This window comes from Corvus hawaiiensis, chromosome 14 (genome assembly GCF_020740725.1).
Source record: "Corvus hawaiiensis isolate bCorHaw1 chromosome 14, bCorHaw1.pri.cur, whole genome shotgun sequence".
Classification (NCBI taxonomy): domain Eukaryota; kingdom Metazoa; phylum Chordata; class Aves; order Passeriformes; family Corvidae; genus Corvus; species Corvus hawaiiensis.
Window position 1 is genome coordinate 5083679 of NC_063226.1, and position 13011 is coordinate 5096689.

Consider the following 13011-nt stretch of genomic DNA (forward strand, 5'->3'; position numbering starts at 1 on the left):
TTAGTTTACATGTGTTTAATCTAGTTGCTCAAACCTGAGGAGCAAAACCCTGTGGGCTTAAACTGCCAGCACGTAAGGATGGATGTAAAGAAAGCTAAACTGTGAGCGTTGTGGATGAGATTCCCAGCTGGCGTTTACCAGGGAAGCTGTTTGTCACCTGCAGGGCTCTGTCCTGGACAGACACTGCTGTCATGCCATGTTGACATAACAAGTCAGTGGTCAGCTCTCTCCTTTCACTCCTTTAGCTGAAAAATACCAGCTGAAACCACTTAATATTTGTTATTTTGCTGCCAGGTGTTGTTGGGGTGAGCTGATCTCTGTCCCTTGTGCAGCCTGAGGATGACACCAAGGTGTGACAGGTGTCATGGTGAGGACAAAGACATGCCCACCTACATTGTTCCCTGCCATGGGCACACAGTAGAACATCAGAGCTGATCCAAGATTGCTGTGCTGTCCTCATCCCAGATCAAGCGTTGACAGCGTTGTTTTCACATTCCATGGAAAGTATTTAACAAATGTCATTAAATAAGGAGATATTCCATGGTAACAAGAACTATCTGGGTGCTGTCACTGGGATGATGGACATTGTGTTTGGGGTGATGGACTCCAGTGTCCAACAGAGAGGTGCAAAATCCCTGATGTTGGGAGTGGAGTGGGACCCAAACCAGGACCTCACCCCTTTGGTCAGCATTCCTGGTAGATCCAGTCCTGCTGGAGCTCCCTACAGCCATAAATACCCATCATCACCCACAGCCTGGTTCTCCTCTGGGGCAGGAGATCAGTAAATTCTTCAAACTGGCAATTAATTCACAATCCATACACCCACCAAGCTGTGAGTCTGCTGACCTTTCAGAGATCCATAAATGCTCTTCGGGAGCCACCTCTATAAAATCTCCACCACTTAACCCAAGAGTAAGAAATGGGTAAGTCCTCCAAATCTCCAGGAACTGAAATTTGACCTTTTCCTCATGGTTCATCTCCAAACTTCATTTAATGATGATTCTGCTAGGGGAATACACTTCCCTGAGATGAGGAGGGGCAGCCTGGCTATTACAGTAAGAAATATTTCCAAGATTGTGCTGAGAGAGAAAAACTGTCTCAATTTTAGTCAAGACCTGGTAGGACCAAAGGTTTTTTGATGGGAACAGATGCCCAACCACCACAAACGTGCTGTGGTCACAAAATCTGTAAAAATATACTCCCGATACAGCTGATTTGGGGGAAAATAGAACTTATGGCAGTTCTTATGGGGCCCCTGATTCCTTGAGACATCTCACCATGGTGGTAGAAAGTCTCTCACACTGTTTGTCACCGATGCCAGTGGACATCCTGCTCGTTCACTCAGCACAGTGAGCGTGGGACATGTTGGCTCTTGTGTCCCATGAGCTACTGAAAGCCATGAAAAACTATTCATTATTGTCCGGTTTATTGAGGGGTTTAAGATCTTAAATGAGAGGTTTATAGAGAAGTTAATGTTCTTGATTTTTGTGCCAGCATACCTAGAGCTGAAGGGTGACTTTAACCACTCTTTCAACAGTGTATTTTGTTAAATTGAGATGCTAATATCAGTTGGATGGCTGATATTTTCCGTGATATAATGTAAGTCAAGGCATAATTGATGGTGCTTCAATATCTTTGCACCTTGGAATACTGGATTTGAAAAATTAATTTGGCAAATGCTGGTTTTCAGCAGAAATCAGATTTATTTTCTTTTAGTTCTGAAGCCCTGGCATTTCTCAAGGAAATGAAGAGTTTATTTGGTAAATCCCAAATAGCCATGAACAGATTCCAAATGCTGACTTTAACAGGACAGCGCTGATTTCCACTGATTGAAACTTTCAGCCCTTTCTCTCTCAAAATTTGCAGTGAAGGCGGTGCCCAATTCCCTTATGATTTTACAGGGAACTGGATCAGCTCCATGAAGTTACCCAGAAAAGAACAGACCCACAGATGCTGAAAACCTTGCCAATTTTTATGAACTGATGATGGAGAACCAGAGATCACCTTTCAAACCTTTTGGCCTAAATGTACTTTATCTTGGATTTAGAGTGTATCCGTCAAACTTTGAAGTTAAAAAATGAACCAACTGGGGTTTTTTGAATCTTTTCACTCTGTACAGTAGCACTGCTGTTTGAAAAAACTATTCCAAAATCATTCAAGGTTTTATTTAACTGTAAATATTTATTTTTCATCAAAGGAAGGGATTCCCAGAGGTGGGCAAGGCATCCAGCTGGCGGCTTTTCAACAATATATTAACTTTTTGTACACCCTTTTCCAAGCTGTGCAGTCAGCAGGAGTTAGGAGCTGTTGAAGACAAGGTCTCAACAGCTGCAAAGGGCAAGTTTCTCATGGATAAACACGATGGGGCATATTCTGCTCTAGAAAGGATTTATCCCAATTTTCTTCTCCCCCAGACCAAAAGTTTGATTTCATTATAAGGCAAAGCAAAACATTTGTTTCCAGTAAAAGCAAAGCATTTTGTAGGCTCGTGAATATTTCATTAGAGAATCTTTCCCTAATTTAGGTAAATTTTCCGAATAGTTTATTTTTACAGTAGGATAGGAATGGAAGCTGGAGTTTGAGGATCCTCCAGGAGACACTAAACCTCTGCGCTGGCAAACATGAGAGCTGCACTGCACGGATGTTCCAGACAAGGGTGGACCTGCATAAACACAGAAAAAATCCCTGTCCAGTCTCTCTGGATACTGAATTGTACAAGAAGCAAAGCACACAAAATTAATACAGCTCATGATACTGAAATAAGGAAAATGCCAATCAAAGTCTCCAGCTGCTGATATGGAATGTCCCAGAATCCCAGGATTTGGACGAAAACCTGTGTCAGCAGTTAATGACTCACTTGCAAAATGGGGTGATTAATTATTTTTCTGTATGACCACCCGTGGATGCTTTAGCTGTAGCCTGGGATGGATCTGTGTTAGTGCTGCATGACAGCAAACTCCAGTCCAGGATGAAAGACTGGGATGTAATTAGCATTGTATGGGAAAATACCAAGCCAAATATTAATTGCCTACACGTCATAAATTTGACCCACGTCAAATCACTCTGTGGCCCTGCCAAGGAAGGAAAATTTTTCAGGTGGATTTAAAGAAGAATCCAGTCACTTTTCCTACACATGTAGGGTTACTTGGATGAATGGAGAAAATAGGTTTTTGGAAGCTATTGGCATCCCAACACTGCACTGGGTGAGGTAGAAAAGTTCAGAGTTTGACTGGACCAGATCCTCAGCAACCTGCTCTGCCTGCAAGCAGCAGATGGGCCTGAGTGGCATCTGGGGGTCCAGAGAGATCCTATGGAGACACAAAATGCTGATGGTTTGCTGATGGATGAACAGAGAAGGGCACGTTTTAGTCGTATCACAGAGGGAAAAAAAATCTGGGACTTCAGCATAGCCTGGAGGCATAAACACAGAGAGATTTTCAAGTGGATATAAAGTCAGCATTGCTTAAAAACAGGACAAAGAATGAAAAGGCAAATAGTGGGGTGGTGTTTTCATAGATAGTGTGGTGGTATTTTCCACAATGTTTGGGTACTCAGAGGTGTAATCAGCCTGGGGAAGAAAGATGAATAATTCCATTTAAATCACATTGGACCAGAATAGGTGGCTCAAGAGCTACATGAGGACTAGTTAGATCAGGAGGGATTCAAGATGAGCAGAAGAACCATGTGAGGTCCAGGCAAACCCACCTGATCCCCACTGGCTGAAGCTCATCCCCAGGACTTGTTTTGCACCACAGCACTGAGGATCTGAGCAAGTGTTTTGGGGCTGTTCATTGGAGTTTTCTCCTTAAAGGGAGGAGGGAGGTCCTTGACCCTTCATGTTTTCTGCTTTAAGCATAAACCGCTTATCAAATCCACGCAGAAACATTGTACAACTTTCAGAGTTGTGTTTAGCTGCTTAAATTTCCAACGTGAGCAAATGGAATAATGTTATTTATTTATTTCTCCCTGTGCCAATGCTCGGGGGCAAATACATGAAGATGGAGCATTTCCCACTGGAAGTTTTGACTCCAAGTTTAGAGGAGTCATTAGTCACGTCACACATGCCAAGTCTGGTGGAATTTGGCAGAGCTGCTTAAACTTTAACAAGGGTAAAGAGATGAACTTTTACCTAAGCTGTGCTGAGGACAGATGCCGATGGTTACAATACGATGTTAATTCATCAGGAATTTAGTGCTCAGCTTCCTATTAAAATAACCCAGTCAGCCAGGATCAATCCCTACAAATCTGCCAGGAAAGATACAACTTGGATCAAACAATAGCATTTTTACTCAGGCTGCACAGACACAGTTTGGCTCTGATGTGTTTTCCCGGGTGAATTACAAAAGCAGGATTTGGAGATTCTTCCGTCTCGGGAATTAAATGCTCAGAACTATTGGCTGTCAACTTGAAGAATGTTAGATCTGCATCTCTCCACAATTGTCTTAAGTTTCTTGGAATTGAGCCCAGCTATTAGCAGGGGGTAAATAAGACAAAAATTGACAACAATGTGCATTATAGGGTGAAGCGTGGAAGGCTGAGGTTTAGATGTGAGCAGTTAATGGATTTCTTAGAACTGTGGTATTTGATTTGAAGCTTACCATGTTTTTCAAGCAGGTTCACCTCAGCTGATCTCTGAAAACTTAAAAAAAACCAGAAGAAGTATATTTTATTCCATTTGAAATACTGCAAAAATACAGGAGAGTGTTTATTAACGTGGTGTGATTCTGGGGGTTGTGCAAAGCCAGGAGATGGGCTCGATGATCCCTAACAATTCAGGACAGTCTGGGATTCTGTGACTGTTAAAAATATGTTTTAAATGTGCATTGTTATGGATTTGAGTTGGCCAGATTCAGTTTGGCTCTTGGTGTGGACCAATGCAGTAAAATGAAAATTTTTTGGCGAAATAGAGGTTAATATCTGTTATTTCCAAGTGTGCTTCTGTTATTTCCAAACTCCTCCTTTTGTTTTTACAACACACAGTGGGTACAAGGTTGTGAGGTCAGACTGGGAGTGATTCTGCATTTTCAGAAAAATGGGTTTTGATTTCTTTTTTCTGCTGTCTTACGTGTTTGGACTATAAGAATCTTTTTTCTCTTCTGTGGCATGAGCTGTGCTTTTTATCCTACAGCACCTTTACTAGGGATGAAAAGGCCCAAGAAAAGAGATCATTTTACCACATATCCAATGAGTGAACAGCACAGCTAAAATACAGCAAGCTCGTAAAACACCCTATTTCAACAAGTTTCTGATGAGCACAAATACAAATACCTTGACACACGCCCCAAGTAACACAAACAAACCTAAACACATATTAAAGCTCAGTTCAGCCAGGCACCTCAGCCTGGGGTTATTGAAATGTGCTGTAGCCCTCCTGAATCCCTAGGCTCATTCACATCCATGCACAGTTATGGGTGTACAAACCCCTTGTCTCAGCGAGCAAAGCCAAGCCTTTATTCCCTTCTCTTTATCTCCCTGCTGAAGCAAATTTTCTGCCTCTCTCTGGACTTCCTTTCTTAGGAAAATACATTCAGTGGTACTTTTCTGTAGGTTCTGGATGTGTTTCTGGAATTTCAGCAAGTTCCCCCACCCTTCCCCATGGCAGTGCTGCCTGAGCGTCTCTCCAAGCAGCTGACGGAGGCTTTGGGAAGAGCTTGGCTGCCTTTGCACCAGCCTCAATTCCTTCCCAGTGACAACACCAAGTTCCGCTTTGGAGCCTGAGGTAGGTTTCTACTCAGATAAATTGGCAGACAATAATGATGAATTTGGGCACACAGATTCTAAAACCAGCATGCACATAATGCCTTTAAAAATTGACTTTACTCAGTTGGGAAACATCACCCCCCTGCCCTGTCCTGTTTTCAGTAACTGGTGTTATGCCCCAGTTATCCCATTTTATATCTGGAAACCTCTGGGGTTTTTATTTATACAAACAATTCTTGATTTTTTATGTTCTCAGGAAGGACTGGAGAAATTTTTAAACACTGTGTTCCCATGATTGCAGGTGTGTATTATGGCACTTGAAAGGAAATTACTGCCATGTATATACGGCTGATGGAGACCATTCAGGGCTCATGATGTGCAATGAAAAACTCCCAAAAACCTTTTAAAGGCATGACTTTAGTAACAAACATAAATCTGAGCCCTGAAAATGAGCAGCTGGGTTGTTCCATTTGGTGAGACCACACAGTCAACAAGAGTTGGGCTGAGTTGGAGTGACTTTGGGTCTTGTTTTAGCAAAATATCACCCACTTGGGCCTAAGACCCTGTACCAATATAAACTAATAGCTCAGAGTCAGTAGTTGCACTATTTCTAGGTCACTGGGTAGAGAAAATACTAAATGGAAATTATTTGGAATATACCAGCAAGTCCCAGGAGAGTGGGAGAGCAGAAATGTTCGGCGCAGCTTCTCCAGGATTCCTGTAAACGAGGAGTTTCCAAGTTCCCATTGATCATTCCTCTTTGCACCATGTGTATAAAATAGCAATTTGAGGTTTCAGGAGTGTCGTGTCTGCATGATGAGTCCATCAATTTTCTTTGGCTGCAGGTTTCCCTTCAGTGGCTGGAAAGTAAATTATGAGAAGCTGAAGGAGAAAGCCGTAAATTATTGGGCTCTGCCAGCTTCAATATCCGCAGCCTGACGGAGCCTTGATTTGACAACAATCTGCTTGTCAGTCTCTCCTGCAAAATATTAACACGCTCAATTATCAAATGTGTTACCCAACTGTTAAATCTCACGGATAGAGCAGTCCAAAGTCCAGGGTCAGGCTCCGTTTCTCTTCCTGCGGCAAAGCATCTGCTCAGGCTCGGGAGCTGCTCGTTCTTGGCCCGTGACAGCAGCGTTTCTTTAGGGTTAGGAGTATTTTTTTAGGAAATTCAGGCTCTCTCTATGAGAAAACTGGAAAGAAAGGCACAAGTGGTGTTGTTTGGGTGCTCTGGGTGCAGTTGGAGTTCCTGGGAACAGGGAGTGGGAAGAGGATGGGCTCAGTGCTCCCCAAATCAGCATCTGAAGATGCAGAAAACAAATTACGTGCTTTAAAAAAGCCCGAAGTTTGGGAGGAAACACCAGGTTACCTTCATTTAAGAGCATTTTTTAACTAGAAAATCAGGTGTCTCCTAATCACCAGAACAAAAATCTCATCTTCCTCTGAAAGACCCTTTGAGAAAACCATCCCACTTCAGTGGGATTTTATCCATCCTCCTGTACTTTTCCCCATCTGGTCTGTGCCCTGGTGCTGTGATTTGAACCTGAACCAGTCTGGGAGATGGCAAAGAGCTCAAGGAGCTGAGGCCCAGGTTTCTCCAAAGTTTATATGTGCAGAGCAGAGAGCAGAAAGCTTTTTTCTTAGGAAAGCAGGAGCCAATGGTGTATCCAGGAGAGCTGTGGGAGTGCAGGTTTGCAGGAGGGAAAGGACACAGGGATGCTGGGAAGTGGCCACTGGTTACTGGTTCCATCCCTCAGAGACAGGGAACAGTCTCTAAAGTTGGAAAGAAATCCACAGTGCACTAAAGGTGAATTTTCCATTCTCCCCCTCCCACCCAAAAATATGAACTTTAGGATTATTTTACTGACAATAATGGATTGAATCCATTGAATTTAAGCTACAAGGCTTCTCTCAAAAATCCCTATGTATTCCTGTGGCTACCTGTGAGTCCTAAAATAAAACCCCTGGTTAAATAAAAGTTGACCACTGGTTTAGAAGGCTCTGAAACACCTCCCACCAATTCATGTTGGTGAGGTAATTTTATAGATGAGGCACTGATCAATCATTGCATTTAATTGCTTGTGTGGAATTTTAGAAGAAAGTTGTATCTTTAAGCACACTCGTTTGCCTCAGGCAATGGTGATGAGCATTAGTCTGTCTCCTCATGCTGTAAATTATGATGGGCGACTGTAGATAAGGGGTTTGTGCTAAACGTTAGAAACAGTCACCTGGAAACAAATAAAAGTATGAGTAATAACCACATGCAAATTTATCCCCCATTTATAACGTGCTAGTAAATGCTGACATTCGGAGACAGGGAATGTGGTGCAGGATGAGGATGTTGGGTTTTGCAATTACAGTCCCAATCCATTCTCAAAAGATTAAAGTTTTACACAGTGGTTGTTCTGGGGAAATTTGCTGAATCCTAATATTTAAGATGAAAGCATAATGAAGGATGATTTTTTTTAAAAAGAATTGTCTGATAGGCTTGATTTGCCAGTTCCCACTGAAGCAAAACTTTCCTCTGACTTCAATTATCAGTAAATTGGGTTGACCTCAATAAGGGTTTTTGCAGAACTGGACCCGTAGCATGAATAGGCTGTTCTGTGCAGAAAAGTGACTGCATGAAAATGGCATCTTCTTACTCATCAGTTCTGCTTCCCGAGGGCACACGAGCTGCTGTGTCTGGCTTTAATGACAGAAATGAGGTTTTGCTGCTCTTTCCTCCCGTGAGACCTTCGGAGCTGGTGGAACCAGGCCGGGAGTTGGTGCAACAGTGGCAGAATTTGGGTGTGAACAGCTTTGCCCCCTTGGTTCTCCACACCCAGAGGGGTGTGAGCCCCCAGGTTGTACCCCAAAAACATGTGAGCCCCAAGGTTGTCCCCTAAATCTGTGTGACAAAACCCAAACCCCCGTCTGCACACGACAATGAATCAACCATCATTTTCCCACTGGGCTACTCCAGACTGGGAGCTTTAAACACTCTCTGTTTGACATCCTCCTGATTTATTGCATTTGTAAAGGTGACCTTAAATATTTTAATGGTAATAATTCTTTCAAGGGCTTGAATCAGTAAATGTGCTGTGTTCATATTTTGGCATTATATACTGTAGGCAATTTAATCCATATAAGCAGTTTCAGTGATATTAACACTGTAGGCAAACTGATACTAAAGTTTAAATGTCAGAGAGAGTTTTCATATTACATCTAGTGCAAACAAAGCATTTTTTCTCCAAGTACTGAGGCATAAAATACCAGGAGATAGTAAAGACAGAGAGTGCCAATGAATCTGAAATAAACAGGAGGTGAAATTTATAGTATTTTCAAATATGTGCCCTATCCAAGGACTGCTGCAGCTGCACAGATCTATAAAATTAGAGATAAGAGAAAAACCTTGTAGTGCTCCACAATAAATGCACCTCCACCAGGGTATCTATCTGGATTTCTGTAACTCCTTGGAGATTTACTGTTTCACCTTGGATTTATTTCCCACTGTGCATAGCATGGATGGTATTTTATATTTCCTCCATTGCCCCACTCATTACGCAGTGACAGGTCCCAGTTATAACCACTGTGCAGGGATGTGCCACCACGAGCCCACCCCTTGGAAGAGGGTGCAAACAGAGAAGGGCTGGGATCAGACCACCAATATTTGCCCAGTGGTGCTATGGGAGCGTGGGATCAGGAAGGTTTCCATCCTGTGGCCCCCAAGCTCTGGGTGCCTTCTCACATTCAACGGGCAGCCAAGACTTTGCCTTATTGGGAAAAAAACCAAGGATTGGGTAAAAAGAGGTGCCTTCCATGGTTTCCAGCTTGCAATGAGGTGCTGGGTGCTGCCCATGTTGGGATAAATGATGCCTGTGGCTCTCCAGAGCCACTGGCCCTGGGAAGGTGCATCTGAGCCAGCCAAGCACCGGCTCATAAAACCTGTGACAAATGGTCAAAAGGTTTATTGGCCATGTACTGCTGCTCATGACCCCATAAACCAGCAAGGATGTGTGGAAACACGGGCCGTTTGTTAGGATGTTTGCTTGTTAAATAACCTGACCTGCTCTGAAATCTCCTGCTGGCATCGCTGGGCTAAAAAGGGGGGGCAATTCAGTAAAAATAAGTAAAGCAGCCCATGAATGATGTGTAGGAAATCAGAGGAGGAGGAAGCACAAGTGCTATCACGTGGGGGATGAGAGTGGAAGGGAATGACCACCGAGAAATAAAATTTATGAGATAATTATGCTCGTCTTTCCTAAGGATTTTTGTCCTTGATTAATCCCTCTGAAGGTTTGGCACAGCTGTGGTGACCATGACTCCTGGGAATGTTCATCACCATCATTTAGGTGACAGGACCGTGGTATTGGACTTGGCAGCGCCTCTTTATCTCAAGGAATTTTGAAGGTGCCTCAGGCAACTTTAGGCAACTGGATATAAGGGGGAAAATCCTGCTCCTGTTGGGATGGTGAAAAAGGTGCTCAGCCTCCATCCTTCCCTGGTTTCCAGGGCTTTCAAGCCAAGCCCTGCCAGACCTTGATGACATGTCCCAGACCAGAAACAAAAAGAGCTCCAGACCCCATGGGAGGAAGGGACAGCCTCTGCCATGAGAAGTTTCTTTTGCTATTCAGAAAACTCAAACACAGATAACATCTTCCCAGCTGTGTCATTGCATCAAGGTGAACCTTTTGTGCTCCAGGCTGAAGGATTCCTCTGGAACAGCACTTCTTCCATCAGGAGCCCCCGGGAGCAGGATGTGACCATTGCCTTTTCTGGCCACGGCTCCTGGGTGAACAAGCGACCCAATGCACAACTTGCAAACTCTAGAACCTCTCAAATTGAAGAGAAAATGAATGTGCTCAAGATCTCGTCGAAATTCCAGTCTTCTGCTGAAACAGAGCCAAGATCTTTAATTCATATTCAGATCCCTAATCAATATTTCAAGAAAATCAAAGTGTAAAGCTCAACCTGTATAATCGTGGTTCTGCCTTCATCCTGATTGCACTTAATTTCGTCAGGGTCACACTGAAGAGCTCAGGCTTGTTTAATTCTAAACTCCAGTGACAGTCAGAGGAACCCAATGTTAGCTATGGCTCTGTGAGATTTTTCAGTCAAAAGCAATTAAATGGCTTTCTTTGGCCTCCTTCAATTGACAAACTGTAGGGAAGGTGTTCTGCTGGGTTGTTTCTCTACAAGAAATGATATCACCATATTTAAAACATCTAAAGAATAACTTGTGATAACTGCTACTAGCTCAATAGATGATAAACCAATAAATTAAAGTGACAGCACATAAAATGTTGAATTCTGGTAGACTTAAGGTGATATAAAATAATTGGAGACTTTACTGCTATTTCTATTTCTAATGGAGTTCCGTGGCAATACGTTCTGGCGTCAGGGCTGGAAAGGTAAATTAATCTTTATGCATCATCATCAAGCAGTGTAAACATGGCCAAACTTAATTAGGACATAATAGATCGTTAAGTGTCTTCCCCTCAGAGGTGAGATTGCTCTGGCTAGTGATTACAGACTATCAGGCAAGGTCCTCTTTAAAATACTGGTAGTAGCTTTTCCATGCCTCTGACGACAAATCCTATGGAAAGGCCCTGCCAGAGAGGCACCTTTCCATGGTCCCAGGGCCAAACACAAATCTGCAGTGAAATATTAATGAAATGTGGCCTGAGGTTGTACTGCTTTGGCAGTAAAAACTTGTTTTACTGCAAAAAAACAATGGGAGTCATTGAAATCTCCACCTGGGAGTGGGATGGAAGTGCTGGGCCTTCCCAGCTCATCTTCCCACAGCCACGAGCACCCCGTCCTGCTGGGCTGGAAAACCCATGGAGAGGGGGAACTGGGCTGAAGTAGGTGTATAAAAAGAGCAAAAATCTTACTTTACGTACTGTCTTTGAGACATTATTGCACATTAAGGAGAGAAATGCAATAGTCTGTCTTTCACTTCTATTTCTGATACTGGGTTTTGTCATTAGCAGCTCCATTCCCGTCTGATTTTCTCAACCTGTTGTACTGTGACCTCTCTTTCCGTGGCAGCAGTTGAACTTACACTTTTATATATAAGCATATATTTATACTTTACTACACGTGCTCTTGCTTCTTTAATGGACTAAGTTCACTAATTGAACACAAGGTGATAATTCCTCATTTAAAAGTAGCTGCAAAACGTCGTCCAGAAATCTCAAAGTTTTTTGTGAGAAATGTTGGCAAACTAACTCTGAAAAGAAAATATGTTTTATTGAACAGTTTCAATCAGTCTGGATTCAATGTCCATACAGTGTGGACAGCAGAAAATTCAGGCCAGAAAATATATTTTAATCTCAGGGGAATTTTAGTTGTTTCTGCTTTCAAACCCTTTTTGTAGTATGGGTTTGGTGTGTCAAGGTCACGATGCAGACAGTGGCACGAACTGGTCAGATGTGGAGTGGAAGATCTTTTTCACACTGTCAAATACCAAAAGGTGTCTTAATAACTGGAAATCAAACTGCAGCATCATCTTGAATCCCTTGATTACTCCAAGGCTCCTTTTGGAGTTCAACATTCCTGAGTTTGTTTCCTGATAATTGCGTTAAGAGTTTTCTGCTGCTCAATTGCCTCAGGAATTAGGATATGGTTTTGAGAGCAGGGGAAGGACTCCCCTGCTAGCACAACTCTCCAGAGCAGAAAACATTTCTCATTATGGAAATTATCATAGATACCGTATGAAAAGTGGAAAAAATAATTTCAGAGCTGTGGGAAAGGTCTACTGCAGACCATCATGTTGGACCCATCTTGTTAATCAGGAAAAAATGGCAGAGAAGACACAAAATGTTAAGTTCCCACCTTTATTTGGTCACTAGCATCCTTGCAGAGGGGTTCTGTGTACTTTAATTTCTATTTTAAGTCTTTAATTCACTTTTTAATTCCGTCTTTGCTAATTTATTATGTTTTGCTCTTTGTTTGCACCACCTAAAACTAAACCAGTTTAATCCACATGTATCTCAAAGTCAGACTTCACCCTGCATTTGTTTTTGCGTTTCCACTCTTTGGTAATAGCTTTTACAAGCAGACCAGTTTAAATTCTTAATTTTGTCTAATTCCTCTAAATGCACAATGATTCTTCAACTGGAAAGGAAAGAGAGTAGCTCAGAATGATCCATATGTTGAAGTACTGTATTTTCATCGTTTAAATGATAAACTTCCCATCAAATATCCACAAATGTACATTCATGACTCCCATCCAATGATCTATTGGCCAGAGGCACATACATTGTTTTAATTTATTTTGGAGTAAAGGTGCTTTCCTGCCGAGTTTGGATAAGCTTGCTATGC

At 42.5% G+C, this 13011-nt stretch overlaps 1 long non-coding RNA gene across 1 annotated transcript; it reads right to left on the bottom strand.

The window, feature by feature from the left end:
- Positions 1-2597: 2597 nt before the first annotated feature.
- Positions 2598-6493, bottom strand: LOC125333071. Its single transcript, XR_007206746.1, has 3 exons — positions 6361-6493; positions 4599-4639; positions 2598-2662 (listed from the first exon to the last, which is right to left on the bottom strand). It is a non-coding gene; the product is annotated as an uncharacterized LOC125333071 (long non-coding RNA).
- Between the last annotated feature and the right edge of the window lie 6518 nt (positions 6494-13011).